Here is a 15,736-nt window from a genome sequence, read left to right as displayed (position 1 = left end):
TATTTTGTTAAGGATTTGCACATCTAATTTTCATGAGGAATACTGGTCTGTATTTTTCCTTTTTTTTTTTTTTTTTTTTTTGTACCCTATTTAAAATTTTGAGGGGAGCCGGTATCAGTGAATACTAACTTCATAAGTTTAACAGGAAAGTGTTTTCTCCTCTTGATTTTCTAGAACAAAGTGTGTAGAACTGGTATTATTTCTGCTTTAAACATTTGGTAGAATTCTCTAGTGAGACCATCTGGGCCTGGAGATTTCCTTTTTAGGGATTTTAAAACTGTAAATTAAATTTCTTTAATTCTATTTCATATTGGATGAGTTGTAATGGTTTGTATTTTTGGAGGAATTGGTCCATTTAACCTAAGTTGTCAAATTTCTGCATATAAAGTTGTTCGCAGATCCTCCTATTATCATTTTGATGTCTTCAGGGTCTGTCGTGATATGCTCCATTTCATAACTGGTATTAGTAATTTATGTCTTATCTTTCTGTTAGTCTTTCTAGAGGCTTTTCCAACATGCCACACTGCCTAAACTCCAGAAGTACATTTTAGTAACCATCTTTGAATTCTTCAGAGCACTCAGCCTGATGACATGCCCTTAACTGACCTCAGGAAATCAATGTTGAATTAAAATTGATTCCTGCCTTATACTCCTGGATATCTTGGTGTTTCTTTGGAGTTTGAGGCCAAACTGCATTCCTGCGTCTTCAGAATGGCTCATGGTCTCTCTAGCCTTGTTGTTGTTGTTGTTGTTGTTGTTGTTGTTGTTGTTGTTGTTGTTGTTCTTAGTGGTGCTGGTTTGAGTTTGCCAGAAGCTAGGTTTGAGATTTCAGGGGCAGGTAGGTACCATCAAACAGATATTGGTTACTTGGGTGAAAGTTCCATCTAAAGTAAATTTGTGCTTAGACCCCAGATACTGATGCCACATGAATACACCAGATCTCGTGTGTTAGGAGACTCCAGAAATAAAAACCTAACAAGGGGACACACACTGAAATGAGACTTCTTACTAATATCTGGGAAGAGGCAGAAGGGCCTCAGACATGGAGCTGGGGCAGAAGCTTACACTTTAGTGGATTAAAAAATATATATATATATACTTTTGCCCAATCCTTATCTTTCAAATTTCCTTTGTCACCTGGTTGTAGATCCTTTTTTTTTTTTTTTGCAAACCACACATAGTTGGATTTAGTTTTTTAACCAACCATTAATCTACCTCTGCCTTTGATGTGTGAATTCAACCTGTTCACAATCTGCAATAATTTTGATTATTTTTTCATTTTTATTTATGTTTACTGTAGTTTGATTTTGTTTCTTTTTCACTTTCTTTACTTTTTATATCTTCATCAATGTTCCTTTTATTATTTCTTTCTTAAATTAGGAGACATTTTTACTAGGAAACAAAGGGAAAAATACAATCATGAAAATCAAGAAGGCTAGGCCCAAATGACTAGTGGTGTGAATACCTGAAAAAGTCATTACAGAGGTTTTGGATACAGAAGAACAGATGAAAGAAAAAAAAACTTAATTTTTACACCAAAACACTACTTTTGCTAACATTATAATGCAAGTATTTCAACTTGTTTCTTGAATATTTTGTAAACAAAATGTATGTGTATATATGCATATATATAATGCAAAAATAATAAGGAATACTTGTACACTCATGACCCATTTAAAAAACACAAGGCTTCCTCTCACTCTTTCCCTCTAAATGTAAGCCTCTTCTTCCTCCACAGATGGAATTACTATCTTAGAGTTTGTGTTAATCACCCACTGGCTTTGCTTCGTACTTTTACTGCCTATATATGTATCCTTAAACAATGTATGCCAAATTCTGTTTTTGAGCTTTACATACATGTGATAGCATGGTATTTGTATTTTTCCTTTTTCGCTCAACATTATTTAAGATGATAATCTTAATGTGCTTAACTGAGGTTCATTTTCACTGGTGTATATTATCCCCACTGTATAACCACACCAACATTTATTTATCTGGTCCACTGTCAATGGACATTTGTTACTTTCTTTTTTTATTCAACTGTCATTACAAAAACTTGCAATGTTGCAATGAACCTCCTTGTACATGTCTGTGGGTGCGGGTGTTTCTCGAGGGCGGTGTTCTTCTGTGATGGAGCGACTGGCATCCTGGAGGAGCCCCTTCCTCCTGTCCTCTCACTGACACAGTGCAGGGTACTGGGTCTCTCTGGCCATCTCACATGCTAAATGCCTCTAGCACCCTCAATCATAGTGACAAGCAAATCATCCCAGTATTTCCAAACCCCTTTAGAATGCCCAACTGGGAACTCTCATTTTAGGGTATGTATCTTGAAGTACAACTGTTGAGGTGCAGGTTATGTTACTGTTTAATTTTCACTTTGAATGTATACTGTTTGGTGCAACCACTATGGAAAACAGTATGGAGTTCCTTACAAAACTAAAAATAGGCTTACCATATGATCCAGCAATCCCACTCCTGGGCACATATCTGGAGGGCTCACTAATTTGAAAAGTTACATACACCCCAATGTTCACAGCAGCACTATTTACAAAAGCCAAGACATGGAAGCAACCTAAATTTCCATCGACAGATGACTGGATAAAGAAGATGTAGTATATATATATACACAATGGAATACTACTCAGCCATAAAAAGAGTGAAATAATGCCATTTGCAGCAACATGGATGGAGCTAGAGATCATCATACTAAGTGAAGTCGGAAAGAGAAAGACAAATACCGTAGATATCACTTATATGTGGCATCTAAAAAATGAAAAAAATGAACTTATTTACAAAACAGAAAGAGACTCACAGACATAGAAAACAAACTTACGGTTACCAAGAGGGAAAGTCGGGGGGAGGATAAATTGGGAGTTCTGGATTTGCAGATACTATTATACATAAAATAGATAAACAACAAGGTCCTACTGTAAAGCACAGGAAACTATTTTGTAATAACCCATAATGGAAAAGAATATTAAAGAAATATATTTATCTATACCTGAATCACTATGCTGTACACCAGAAATATGACGTTATCAGTTGCATATACTTCAATTAAAAGAATGTTTACTGTCTTGCTGAGATTTAGAGACAGAGTGGTTTCCCTGTGTAAATCTGACATACATGGAGTTCATGTTATACAGCACACTCATGTGCTACATGCCTCTCCATAGCCCAAACACCCCCACAAGGCTTCACATATATATTTAATGGTGGTGTGTCAATGATTCACCCTGTTTGACAAAAGATCCACATTTCACATTCTCTTCAGGACAGAATATTTTATTATCTTGTGATAAGTTTGGTATCACATCTGAAATACGGTTTCTCTTTCCACAAGAAGATTTTTATCTGCATCCTTAAAAGAATACCTTTCCCCTCCACATCTCTGAACACTTCTTGAAGGCTTTCACACGATCAAAGCATTTATAGAGTCTCACTCCGATGTTGCTTCTCTAATCGCAGTTAGCTACACCCTACTGATAAAGACTTCCCCACGTGTGTTGACACTTAGCGGCTCGGCCCTGCGATTTCGCTGCTGTTTACCGGGCGGGACTGGAGACGATGGCTTCTGCACGTGGAGCGTGCTGATGCGGGTTTTCTTCGCGTGCCTTTCCCTTTGATGTTTGGTGAGGGCTGAGCTCGGGCTGAAGGTTTTCCCACATTTGGGACATTGGTAGGGTTTCTCTCCTGTATGAGTTCTCTGATGGACGACAAGGTTGGATTTCACACAGAAACACCTCCAGCACTCATCACATTTATAGGGTTTGTCTCCTGTGTGGGTCCTTTGATGCTGAGTAAGGTTTGACTTCACACGGAAAGTCTTCCCACATTTGCTAAATTTATATGGTTTCTCTCCCGTGTGAGTTCTCTGATGTACTGTGAGGGCTGACTTTTGGCAGAAGGACTTGCCACACTCACTACATTCATAGGGCTTTCCTCCTGTGTGAGTTCTCTGATGTTCAGTGAGGATGGACTTCACAATGAAGGACCTTCCACATTCACTACCTTCGTAGGGCTTTTTCTGTGTGTGCACTCTGATGTCGAGTGAGGTCTTTTCTCATGGAAGCGTTCCGCACATTTATTACAGTTGTAGGTTTTCTTCCCATTGTGAACTCTCTGATACCAAGTGAGGTGTGACTTCTCAGTGAAGACCCTCCCACTCTCACAAGATTCATCATTTTGTTCCCCCGACTGCGTTCTCTGATGTTGAGTGAGTTTCAACTTCTCGTGGGAGGATTTCTCACCCTTACTACCTTTAAAGCTTTTCTTGCTCATGTTAATGCTCTGATTTAGAGTCGGGTGGGACTCCTTCTTTACGGCCCCCTCACTATCATTGCACTCCCTGGGGTCTTCCACTGTGTGAATTCCCTGATGTTGGGTCAGGCATGGGTTTTCAGGGAAGGATTTCCCACATTCGTTGCAGTCGTGAATTTTCTCTCCTGTGCGGGTCTGCCCACTTTGCCTGCGGGGTGACTTCTGCAAGGCTCCCTCACTTTGCTTATAGTCCTCTGGTTTCCCTCCTGTGTGCAGTCTCTGATGCTGACTATGGTTTGCCCTCTTGCTAAAGGATTTCCCCAATTTACAGCATTCACGGCGAGCTCTCTGATGTACGTGTTTTGAATTCATGCATGAGGATTTCCCATTTTTACTGGATTTGTGTGGCTTCCTTTCCCTAAGGACTCTTGGACAAGCACTGAGCTTTAACTTTTGGAGGAAGGCTCATCTACATTTGTTACTTTGAGAGGGTTCCTCTCCTGTGTGAGCTCTCTTACATATAACAAAGGCTGTCTTTCTGTGAAAGGCTTTCCTACCGTTATTATATTCAAGAAGTTGCTCCAAAGCTGAATTCTGATGTTGAATAAACTCCTCAATTTGTCTGTGGGATTTCTTCTTTTGATCACTTTCCCAGGGCTTGTTCCTCATATGCATTTTCTCATGCATAATATCAAGGAATCCAGATCCACTGAAATCATCAGTGTTCTTTCTCACATGGCTTCTATTATTAATAGTCAATTCAGAAACATTTTTCAAGTTTGTTACAGATGAGTCACATTTGTGGGATATTTTTCTTGAGGGCCCTGAGTTTGTGACCAAAATAAACGTTTCTCTGAAGGTCTTACTTCTCTCCTTAGTCAATGTTTTGTTGTTGATGAATAAAGTTTGCCTCAAATACTGGTCCTCATGTTATTGGCTTATCTGTTTCATGTTACTGGTTTCCTGGACTTCTAGAAATATGAAAAATTAACATACATGATAACTCTTGACACATTCATTAAGGAACAGGTTTGTATACAAGTGCCCCATGTTGAATTGACTCTTAGGTTTCAAATAGTCTTCTGGGATGAAAGAACTCCTAAGCAAACATTCATCCTCCTCTTCTGGTTTGATACATGAAAACCAGAACAAAAACACATATTGTGGTAGAAAAAGAGGCAGAAAGCTGAAGAATGGGGCAAAGATAAGGGACACTGAGTAGGGAGACAAGGAAGACTGAAGGGTGATCCAGGGAAGGGTCAGAGCAAAGTTTAGGTTTGGAGGCAGATCAGAGACTTAGAACTTTATCCTCCTCTACCCCCAGACCTTAATTACTGCAGTGAGATCCTGACCACACTCTATATGCTTCCAATCTCTTTGTCCTCTTTTCCATTCTGTATACAAACTCCCAATTACATTTATGAAATCACTAACTTCCTCTGATCTAAATGTCAGCCCCATAGTTCAGGCCCCATCTCTTCATATAGCTGTGATATGGGAAAACAATGTCCAAGAGAGTGTCAAAGTATAGGAGAGGATAAGCCACGCTTGCAGTAGGATCCAGAGTAGAATTCAGTCCCACTAGGGCTATAAGGCTTTGCCTCTAGTAAACTCTCTGGCATCATCTGCTCCTTTCTCCTCACTGAACTCCCTCTCATTCCACAGACTTCCCTGCTGCTCCCTGATTACACCAAGCACACTCCTGTCTCAGAGACTTGGCACCTGCTGTCCCCTGGATCTGGAATCGCTCAGGCATCCCATGGCTCACCCCATCCCTTCATTCAAGACTCCATCCCACTATTTCTGCTCAAAGAGCCCTTTCCCTGAGTATTCTTCCAAAAACAGACCTCCCTGGCAGTCTCTATTCCCTTCCTCCAACTTTAATTGTTCAGAAGGCTGATTACTACCAGAAATGTTACATATTTATTTGCTATTTGGATCTGTTAATAGGAGCAGAGACTTTGCTTTTGTATCTCCTGTGCTTAAAACGTGACTGGTGGATAGCAGGTGCTTAGAAAACATTTACTGTATAAAATAATGCATCAGTAATTGCATTTTTATAGAGGGTTCAGCACAGGAGGGAAGGTAAAGGACAGCCATTATTGAACAGAGAGAAAACTAGAGAAATAAAGGTCTAAGATGAGGAAAGCAGAAATTGGATTCTATAAAAACCAAGCAAATCTCTCTCTATAAAAGTCAAACAGAAAACATAGAACATTTGTATATGAGAGTGATATTTGGAGGTTTGATATCCTAAGGTGTGGTAGTCACCTGTCTTTGGTCACTTCTCAGAGTCCAGAGCCTCTAAAAGAGATTACTAAAACACATTTTAAAGATACCAACCCCCGAACCAGCCACTTTGGATCCACTTTGCACCGGCTGCCTTCTGTCTAACCTCATCAACTCACTTGGGTGGCTCGAACTTGGGAGTTTTCCTTCTAATGTCCACGGTTCCTCTCCTTGCTCCAACTTCAATATCAGTTCAGGTTTGGTAACACAGTGACCTGTTGTGAGACATGACATGGGACTTGACAAAGCTGCTTTGGGTTCAAGTCCTTTGAAGAATCAGAAGGGAGGTGCTTTAGAAGCTGCACAATGATGGGGCCCCCATCACCCTCATCAAAGAAGACCCTTTCATGAGGGAGGTGAGAATACAATATCCTTTCGGTTCCCTCAAAGGCCTTTGAATCCAAAATCTCAAGCCTAAAACTCACAACATGCTACAGTGGCTTGGTTCCTAAGATGCAAAAACGCATGCATGCCATTGGGAGTTGCATGGGAAGCGGTGCTTACGCAGGGACACCAGGTGCTGGCAGTTGTCCAGCATCACATCCCTGTACAGGAGCCTCTGCGCAGGGTCCAGCAGCTGCCAATCCTTCTGGGTGAAGTCCACAGATACATCCTAAAACAACACCCATCCTTGTAACAGCCCAAAGCTGCTCAGTCTGCAGTGCTCAAGACCAGACTGCGTGGGAAAAAAGAATGGGTACTGATGCTACGGTGTTCGCTGTAGAGAGTTTACCAGAAAATGTTATAAAGGTTGTCTACTGCGTATCTTTCTTCATGTTACACAGACATACCTTGGAGATATTGCAGGTCTGGTTCTAGACTATCGCAATTAAGCGAGTCACGTAAACTTTTTGGTTTCCTAGTGCATATAAAAGTTACATTTATGCTATATTGTAGTCTAGAGTGTACAATAGCATTAGGTCTAAAAAAACAATGTTACATGCCTTGATTTTAAAAATAGTTTATTGCTAAAAAAATGCTAAACTTCAGCAAGTTGTAATCTTTTTGCTGGTGGAGGGTCTTGCCTCAATGTTGATGGCTGCTAACTAATCATGGTGATGGTTGCTGAAAGCTGGGAGTACTGTGGAAATTTCTTAAAATAAGACAACAATAAATTTTACCACATTGATTGATTTTTCCTTTCATGAATGATGTCTCTGTTAGCGTGCAATGTTGTTTGATAGCATTTTACCCACAGTAGGACTTCTTTCAAAACTGGAGTGAGTCTTCTCAAATCCTACTGCTGCTTTAGCAACTAAGTTTGTGTAATATTCTAAATCCTTTGTTGTCATGTCAGCAATCTTTACAGCATCTTCACCAGGAGAAGAGTCCATATCAAGGAAACACTTTCTTTGCTCATCTGTGAGAAGCAGCTCCTCATCTGTGACAGTTTTCTCATGAGATTGCAGCAATTCAGTCACATCTTCAGGCTCCACTTCTAATTTTAGCTGTCTTGCTATTTCTACCACATCTGTACCTACTGCCTCTATGGAAGTCTTGAACCCCTCCAAGTCATCCATGAAGGTTGGACTCAACTTCTAAACTCTTGTGAATGTTGATATTTTGACTTCTTCCCATGAATCACAAATGGCCTTCATGGCATCTAGAATGGTGAATCCTTTCCAGAAGGTTTTCAGTTTACTTCGCCCAGATCCATCACAGGAATACCCATCTGTGGCAGCTGTAGCCTTATGAAAGGTGTTGCTTAAAAAATAAGACTTGAAAGTCAGAATTACTGCTTGATTCACAGGCTGCACGATGGATGTGTTAGAGGCATGAAAACGACTGGAATCTTGTCCATCTCCATCTGAGCTCCTGGGTGACCAGGTGCATTGTCAACGAGCAGCAATATTTTGAAAGGAATTTTTTTCTTTTTCTGAGCAGTGGGTCTCAACAGTCGGCTTAAAATGTTCAGGAAACCATGTGGTAAGCAGATGCGCTGTCATCCAGGTTTTATTGTTCCACTGACAGAGCACAGCCAGAGTAGACTTAGCATCATTCTTAAGGACCCTAGGATTTTTGAAACAGTAAATGAGCACTGGCTTCAACTTCAAGTCACCAGCTCCATTAGTTCCTATCAAGAGAGTCAGTCTGTCCTTTGAATCTTTGAAGCCAGGCACTGACTTCTTCCTTCTAGCTGTAAGAGTCCTGGAAGGCACCCTCTTCCAATACAAGGCTGCTTCATCTACACTAAAAATCTGCTTAGTGTGGTCACCTGCGTTAACTATCGTAGCTGGATAACCTGCTGCAGCTTCTACACGCCTTGCACTTTGATGGAATGGAGACAGCACCTTTCCTTAAACCTCATGAACCAACCTCTGCCAGCTTCAAACTTTTTTCCTGCAGCTTCCTCACCTCTCTCAGCCTTCAGAGAATTGAAGAGAGTTAGGGCCTTTCTCTGGATGAAGCTTTGGTTTGAGGGAGTGTGGTGGCTGGTTTGATCCTCTACCCAGACCACTAACGCCTTCTCTGTATCAGCAATATGGCTGTTTTTTTCTTTCTTATCATTTGTGTGCTCACTGGAGTAGCACTTCTAATTTCCTTCAAGAACTCTTCCTTTGCATTCACAACTTGGCTAATTATGTGGCGCAAGAGGCCCAGCTTTCAGCCTGTCCCAGCTTTTGCTAGATCTTCCTCACTGGGTTTCATCATTTCTAGCTTTTGATTTAAAATGAGAAATGTGCAACTTCTCTTCTCACTTGAACCCTTAGAAGCCACTGTAGTATTATTAAGTGGCTTAATTTCAATAGTGTTGTGTCTCAGGGAATGGGAGGGGGGTCCAAGGAGAGGGAGAGAGATGGGGGACCATCCAGTTGGTGGAGCAGTCAGATCACACATGACATTTATGGGTTAAGTTTGCCATCTTACATGGGTGCAGTTTGTGGCGCCCCAAAACAATTGTAACAGTAACATCAAAGCTCACCGATCGCCACAAAAAATACAATAATGAAAAAGCTTGAACTATCGTGAGAATTACCAAAGTCTGACACCGAGACACGAAGTGAGCAAACGCTGTTGGACAAATGGCACCTACAGACTTGCTGGATGCAGGGTAGCCACAAACCTTCGATTTGTTTAAAAAAAAAAAAAAAAAGCAGTATTTGCAAAACTCAATAGAGCAAAGCCCAATAAAATGAGTATGCTTGTACTCTGCTGGAGAAACAGAAATCATAACAGAAATACTCTGCCTCTATCTTTAGCTGTTAATTCATAAAACAATTAGAGTTCCCCTACATGCCTAGAGGGGTTCTAGGTGTAGAGGATGCTGACGTGAATAAGACACTGGTCCTGTTTTTAAGGAGTTTACAGAATGCTGAGACCTTCCACATGAACATACACATGCACTAATAAATTATGAGAACCAAGCAAAAATGTGTGTATAAGGTAGAGCGAGGTCACCCAGGGACAGGGGGCTAGACCTCTTTGTTTCCTCTAGTTACACTTCACTGAGGAGATGAAGATTTGACTGCACACCAACAGTGAGCTTCATGTGAACGTGGGGCAACAGTCTAAGCAAAGGCAGCGAAACATTAAGAACACACATTAAATTAAGGGAATTGCAAGTGAGACAGTATAAATGAATAAGGCTCGGGGCTCTGATAAGCCAGAACAGTAGAGGCGTTTAGCGGTCAGACCCAGAGAAATGTTGAGCTTTCTCCTATAGACCGGTGGCCTCCGAATATTGGGTCATCCCGTCAGTGAAAGTACCATGCTCTCTTCTAGGAGATTTATGAAAAACCCAAAACCCTTAAGAGAAGGCTTGAAAACAAAATGACCCAGATGACAAAAATGAGCAAACCTCTCAATGCACAGAATAAAAACTCAGGCAAATGGAAATGATGAAAGAAAAGTAACAGAGCACACACAGCCGATGGAGGAGGGGCATTGATGGTCTAATGGGATTTCTGGGTGGCAGGAACAAAGAGGGTGCAGGGAAGGAAACAATCACAGAAATAGCCACAAATGTCCCAGAGCAAGTCAGTCTCCATCTCAGCAGGATCCATCCAATATCCAGGCGGGCATTCTGAAAAAAGACAGGTAGCCAGACACGCCGCCTGGTGGAATACCTGAAACCCAAGGACAAAAAAACTTGCAAGAAGGAAAAAATAAAACCAGTTACTGCAAAGGAATGAGAATCAAGCTGCCACATGACTTCTCAGTCTCTCCAAATGCTAGGAGATAATTCATCATCTTTTCTGTGATCCTCGGAAGTAAAGAATTTCAAACCAAAATCTATAACCAGTCGGTTACTCACGGAACGGGGCAGAAAAAAGGCGCTTTCCAATATCCAGACTCAGAAGGCATATAACCACATGGTCACTCTGGAAAACACTCCAAGGTCTCTATCAAAACTCAGCAGGATCTGGGAAAGAACACATAACACACAGATCGTAGTGGACAGACAGGGAGAGCTATGGGGACCGGTTTTGAGTACAGCTAGAGAGGGTGGGTGACTTACAGGCTGGGCAAGGGAAGCATGCACGGAGGTAACCCAACAGGAAACATTTTTTAAAAGTTATTTATAAAGGGTATGTAAGTAAAGATAGTACGTTTTTGGACGAAGCTTCATGTTGTGTGTTCCCAGCCCGAGAATTCCTGAAATTTTGGAAGAGAAGCTGCTACAGTGATTAATGGTGATGCTGACGCAGGCCACACCCAGTTCAACAACTGGCCATCTGGAGTCAGGTAATGAAAACCAGCCGCTGAAGACAGGATGGCCGGTCCTCTGGGTGAGCTGGGACTGCCAGAGCTAATGGTCAGCAGAAGGCACCACAAACCCTCTTTCTCCCTAAGTGGGGTTCCCAGATTTAGTAAATAAAAATACAGAGCACCCAGTTAAATTTGAACTTCAGGTAAACACGTTTTTAGTATAGTATGTCACATGCAAGATAGACTTCATTCTATATGTCCTGTGTCTTGTCCGGCAACCCTAGGCCTAAGAGATCTCCCACTCCAAGTCCTTGGGCTGCTGGGAACACAAGCAGAGGATAATTTACTCCCAACAAAGGGTAGAAAGCTCGCAGTGGACTTGGACTCCAGGTCTTCATGTGGCCAAATTTCTAATGATGTGTCCTTAGAACTACTGCAGTTACCAGCTCTTCAGAAGTTACTTCAGTAAAAAGGGTATAATAAAAGTGCCTAGCTCGTAATGCTGTTGTCAGAATTAGACGAGCTAAGCCAGGTAAGGAAGTTAACAGTAACAGTAACAACAAGAAGCCCTAAATTATAGGTAATATTATAATTGTTATAATTTTGTCACTTTGTCTTCAAACTTGGGACAGCAAAAATAACCAGGAAATGTATATTAGAATTGAAATAATTATTGTTTCAAGTAGCTAGAAGATGTGGTGTCATTGTTAACAAAGAATTCCAAAAATTCATAATTATTATGTAAAGAGGAAAGAGAAAATTAAAAAAAATTATTTAGAGGATTTCCACAAAGCCTGAGGTAAGGGAGGTGTGTATCTTATGTGAATGACACTACAGATGAAAACAGTTCCTTAAGTTGGCAGAAAAATCTGTTGACATATGTGGTAAACATATCAAAGGAAACCAATCATACAATCAAGACAAAATGTAGACTTTCAAAAGTACTGGAAGAGGAAAGAAGAAAAGTAAAATAATAATACAGGAAAAGGTTGGGAAATGAAAAAAATGGAGAAAAACAATCGACAAGAAAGCATGGTTACCAAAAATGTAAAGTAATGCTTAGATTTTACTGAAAAAAAAAAAAAAAACCAAAACTGAGTAATAAGTAAACAACTTACCTGGGCTGCATTCATTTCCCCCTGCTCCTGGTGAAGTTTGGAGAACTGTGAAGGCAGGGCTGGAGGAAAGAGAAAGAACAAAGAAATCATGAGAAACATGATCTACCTGGAAGGACCTGGTAGCACCAGCCTAGAAATCCACACACATCAGCTGACACAGAGTCACACGTGGGAGAACGTCTCTGACCCTTCAGAAGGGGCGGGTACGCTGAGGGGACTCTTGCAACCCTGGTTTGTGGAGCTGAGAGAAGCAGGCTTTTCATTGGGGACAATAAATATTTTTTTTTCCTTATTGGTTTCTTTACAATTTATAGCCTTCTTTGATTTAATAGCAGACAAATATAAAATAAGACAAAGTCCAACTAAGGAAGACCTGGTTAAACACATTACAGCACAGCAAGGATGGCACACCATGCTTCAGGCCATTATTAGACTTGTCACATTCTGAAGTTTTTGATGCCTGGGGTTTACGATAAAATGATCCAGTAGAGGAAAGTGGAAGGGGGAAAGTGTATGCGTGTGTGCGCGCGCACATGCGCGCGTGTCGGTGGGGGGAGGAGGATATACGCTGGTAACTGCTGAAGCTCTGACAAGTATACGGAGTCATTATGTTACTTTCTTTACTACTGTATGTTTTGAATATTTCCATTTTAAAAAGGGTACAAAATGATGCAACAATCGAAGCCTGATATATAGAGATTATACTTACATTTTTAACTCTGTGAAGTTAAAAGAATTAAGAGAGGCTTCTGACAAAAGGGATATGTGTTCTTAACGAAGTCTATTTTTTAAAAAAAGGGATTTATTCTCCTTTGGTTTCAGTGTCTCCAAAGGATGTTTCATTAAGAAGTGTGTTTTAACTCTCTGAGACACGGTGGGCAGAACAGTGGCTGGGGAGTCAGGAGGCCTGGATGCTCCCTTTGGTTTTGCCACTAATGAATAATGCAAAGCTAGATTATAATAATGTAGGTGTCATAATATTAGTGATACCAACACTTACTGTGTAACAGGCCTTGTTCTAAGTACTTTACATCTATTATCTCCTTTATTCCTCAAATAGAACAAGATGTAGGTACTATTATTACTCCCATTTTATAGATGAGGAAGTTGAGGGGAAGAAAGTTAATGTGGTAGAGCTGGGCTTTGAACCCTGGCGGTCTGGCTCCAGAAACCTTGTATTTAACCCTGTGCTAATTACTTCCTCAGTCCCTAAATGAGGCAAGATCACATAACCCCTGAAAACTTCCTGTATCCTTACAAAGGCAGGAAGGGGGTAGGGGCGGGTAGCATATCCCTAAATCCCAGAAGTGATGATGGGCAAGGCTCGAGGGCTGTGCAAAATCCTGGAAGAGGGACTGGAGCATTCAGGACACATGGAGGGGCTTCCAGGAGGGGTGGAGGCAGCGTCTCCTCAGGCCTTCCTCCCAGACCTGTTCTCATCAACTGTCCTCAGGATTTCCTCTTCCCACGAAGCCTGCCTCCTGCCCACCATCCTCAGCCCAACTCCCTCTCTTTTAAAAACTGGCCCACACCTCTACAGACCAAAGGTTCCTGACAAGCTCTGGCATGGTGATGTTATAAACTCAGCTTAGAAGGTTCAGGAACTGCTTCCGAGCAAGCGAATATAGAGCCTGCTTGTTTCTGGGATCTCAGCCCTGCAGCTGCGGGGGGCTGTGTCTGGACTGTGTGGGGACCTTCCAGGTGAGGGTCCTGCTCCTGGCATCCCTCCTTTCTTCAGAAGAGCTGTGTGATTCAAGGAAATCTGTACCTGGCTGGAGCCGGGAAATTCAAACGACTGGAATCTTCAGCCCAGGTCCCAACTCTCTCTAGGAATTCACCATCCTCTACAACCAAAGGTCTCACAGAACGGTCCCCAGCCGGTAGCATCAGTCACTTGGGAACTTGATAGAAATACAAATTCTCAGGACTTTTCCCAGACCTCCTGAACCAGAAACTCTGGGGATGGGGCCCAGCAGAGCTACTGGGTTTTAACAAGCCCTCTAGATGTTTCTGATGAACTTCTGCCAGAAAATCTGGCTTGGGAGTCTGCAAACTGCTGAGGGCACAGGACAGAGGGACAATGAAGGAAGATTCTAGAAGCCTCAATTATGCATAACCTGAGGGCTCTGAACAGATACCAAGAAATCTCCAAGAGACTCTAGAGAAGATTCCGTCCTGGAACACTCTGGGTTCTTCCTTGTGGCTCTCAGGAACCTGCAACTTTGCTTAGTACTTTGAAGGATGCTGGGCAAAACCCAGCATGGGATTTGGAAATAAAACTGTTTGAGGTTTGCAATCTCACCTTCTTCAATTACCAGCCATGAGGTTTCACCTCCTGGTCTTGGTTTTCCTGTCAGTTAAAATGGGGTTGGTAATACTGCCTTTACAAGGGGTCTTTGAGAACAAATAATAATCTTACTAGAGATAACGGCAATTAACATTTCCTAGGTGCTTAGTGAATGCCAGGACCTCTGCTGAGTGCTTACAAGTTACCGTATTCAATCTCCAGAACGACCTTGAGACAGGTTTTTGGAATAATTTCGTTTGACGGGGAAACTGAGTCTCAGAGGCTTATCATTTTGTCAGTGGAGACAGTGGCAGAGGTAGAATCTGGTCTTGGTTCAAACTCAGGCTCTCAGGCTATACTCAGACTCACAACCTGCCGCTAGCCTGCAGGCATGTAATAAATGTTGTCAGGTGTCGTGGATTTGACTCGATAATGAATGGCTGGCCAGGGAACATGCCAACTCGAGGAGCTTCTGGAAACTGCTCTTTAACATTTGGATGCTTTTTCTCAGGACACTTTATTCTGCCCAAGTAACCCGCGCTTCTCTCTTACCCTCTTTGTGGAATCTGCAGGTCCCGCAGACAAGCTGCTGTCACTTGTCTTTCTTTAGGGGCAAATGCAGACCAGACTCGGGAACAAGTGCTACAGGGTCTCAGCTCGCGTGGGATTCGCCCAAGTTTTTGCTTCCACCAGGTGTGGGTACAAAATCTACCCTAAGCCCAATAAAGCATACCCTTCAAACTAGGTTCTCACCGGTAGCGCACATCCTCCGTGCAGGACCCAGTCACTGAGCAACGCGAAGACCCGAAGGCTCCAGGATTATCTGCCGCCCGAAACTGGAGACAAGGGAGCGGGCGAACAATGAGGAAGAGCTGCACATGCGCAGAAGGAGCTGCGGAGGACCGGGTTGTGGGGCTCTCCTGGTAATCCATCAAATTCAGTACTCCGTTTCCCATAAGCCTCCGCATTCGCTTTCTCAGGGAATGTCAGAAAGAGTTCTTGCCTTATTCGGTGAGTTGAATGATTTCTCCACCTCCACCCAAACCTGAATTTCAAAAGTAATACATCGAAACTGTAGATAGAAGGGCAAATAAACATATATCAAAGGGAGATTTGATCAAAGGAGAGCACT

The 15,736-nt window shown here is 42.0% G+C and overlaps 1 long non-coding RNA gene across 1 annotated transcript; it reads right to left on the bottom strand.

The window, feature by feature from the left end:
* Positions 1-3,987: 3,987 nt before the first annotated feature.
* Positions 3,988-12,358, bottom strand: LOC135323418 (uncharacterized). Its single transcript, XR_010385030.1, has 4 exons — positions 12,318-12,358; positions 10,805-10,912; positions 6,669-6,764; positions 3,988-5,231 (listed from the first exon to the last, which is right to left on the bottom strand). It is a non-coding gene; the product is annotated as an uncharacterized LOC135323418 (long non-coding RNA).
* Between the last annotated feature and the right edge of the window lie 3,378 nt (positions 12,359-15,736).

Source organism: Camelus dromedarius, chromosome 18 (assembly GCF_036321535.1).
Source record: "Camelus dromedarius isolate mCamDro1 chromosome 18, mCamDro1.pat, whole genome shotgun sequence".
Lineage (NCBI taxonomy): Eukaryota > Metazoa > Chordata > Mammalia > Artiodactyla > Camelidae > Camelus > Camelus dromedarius.
Note: the sequence above shows the minus strand (reverse complement) of the source record. Positions and strands in the feature narration are given on the sequence as shown.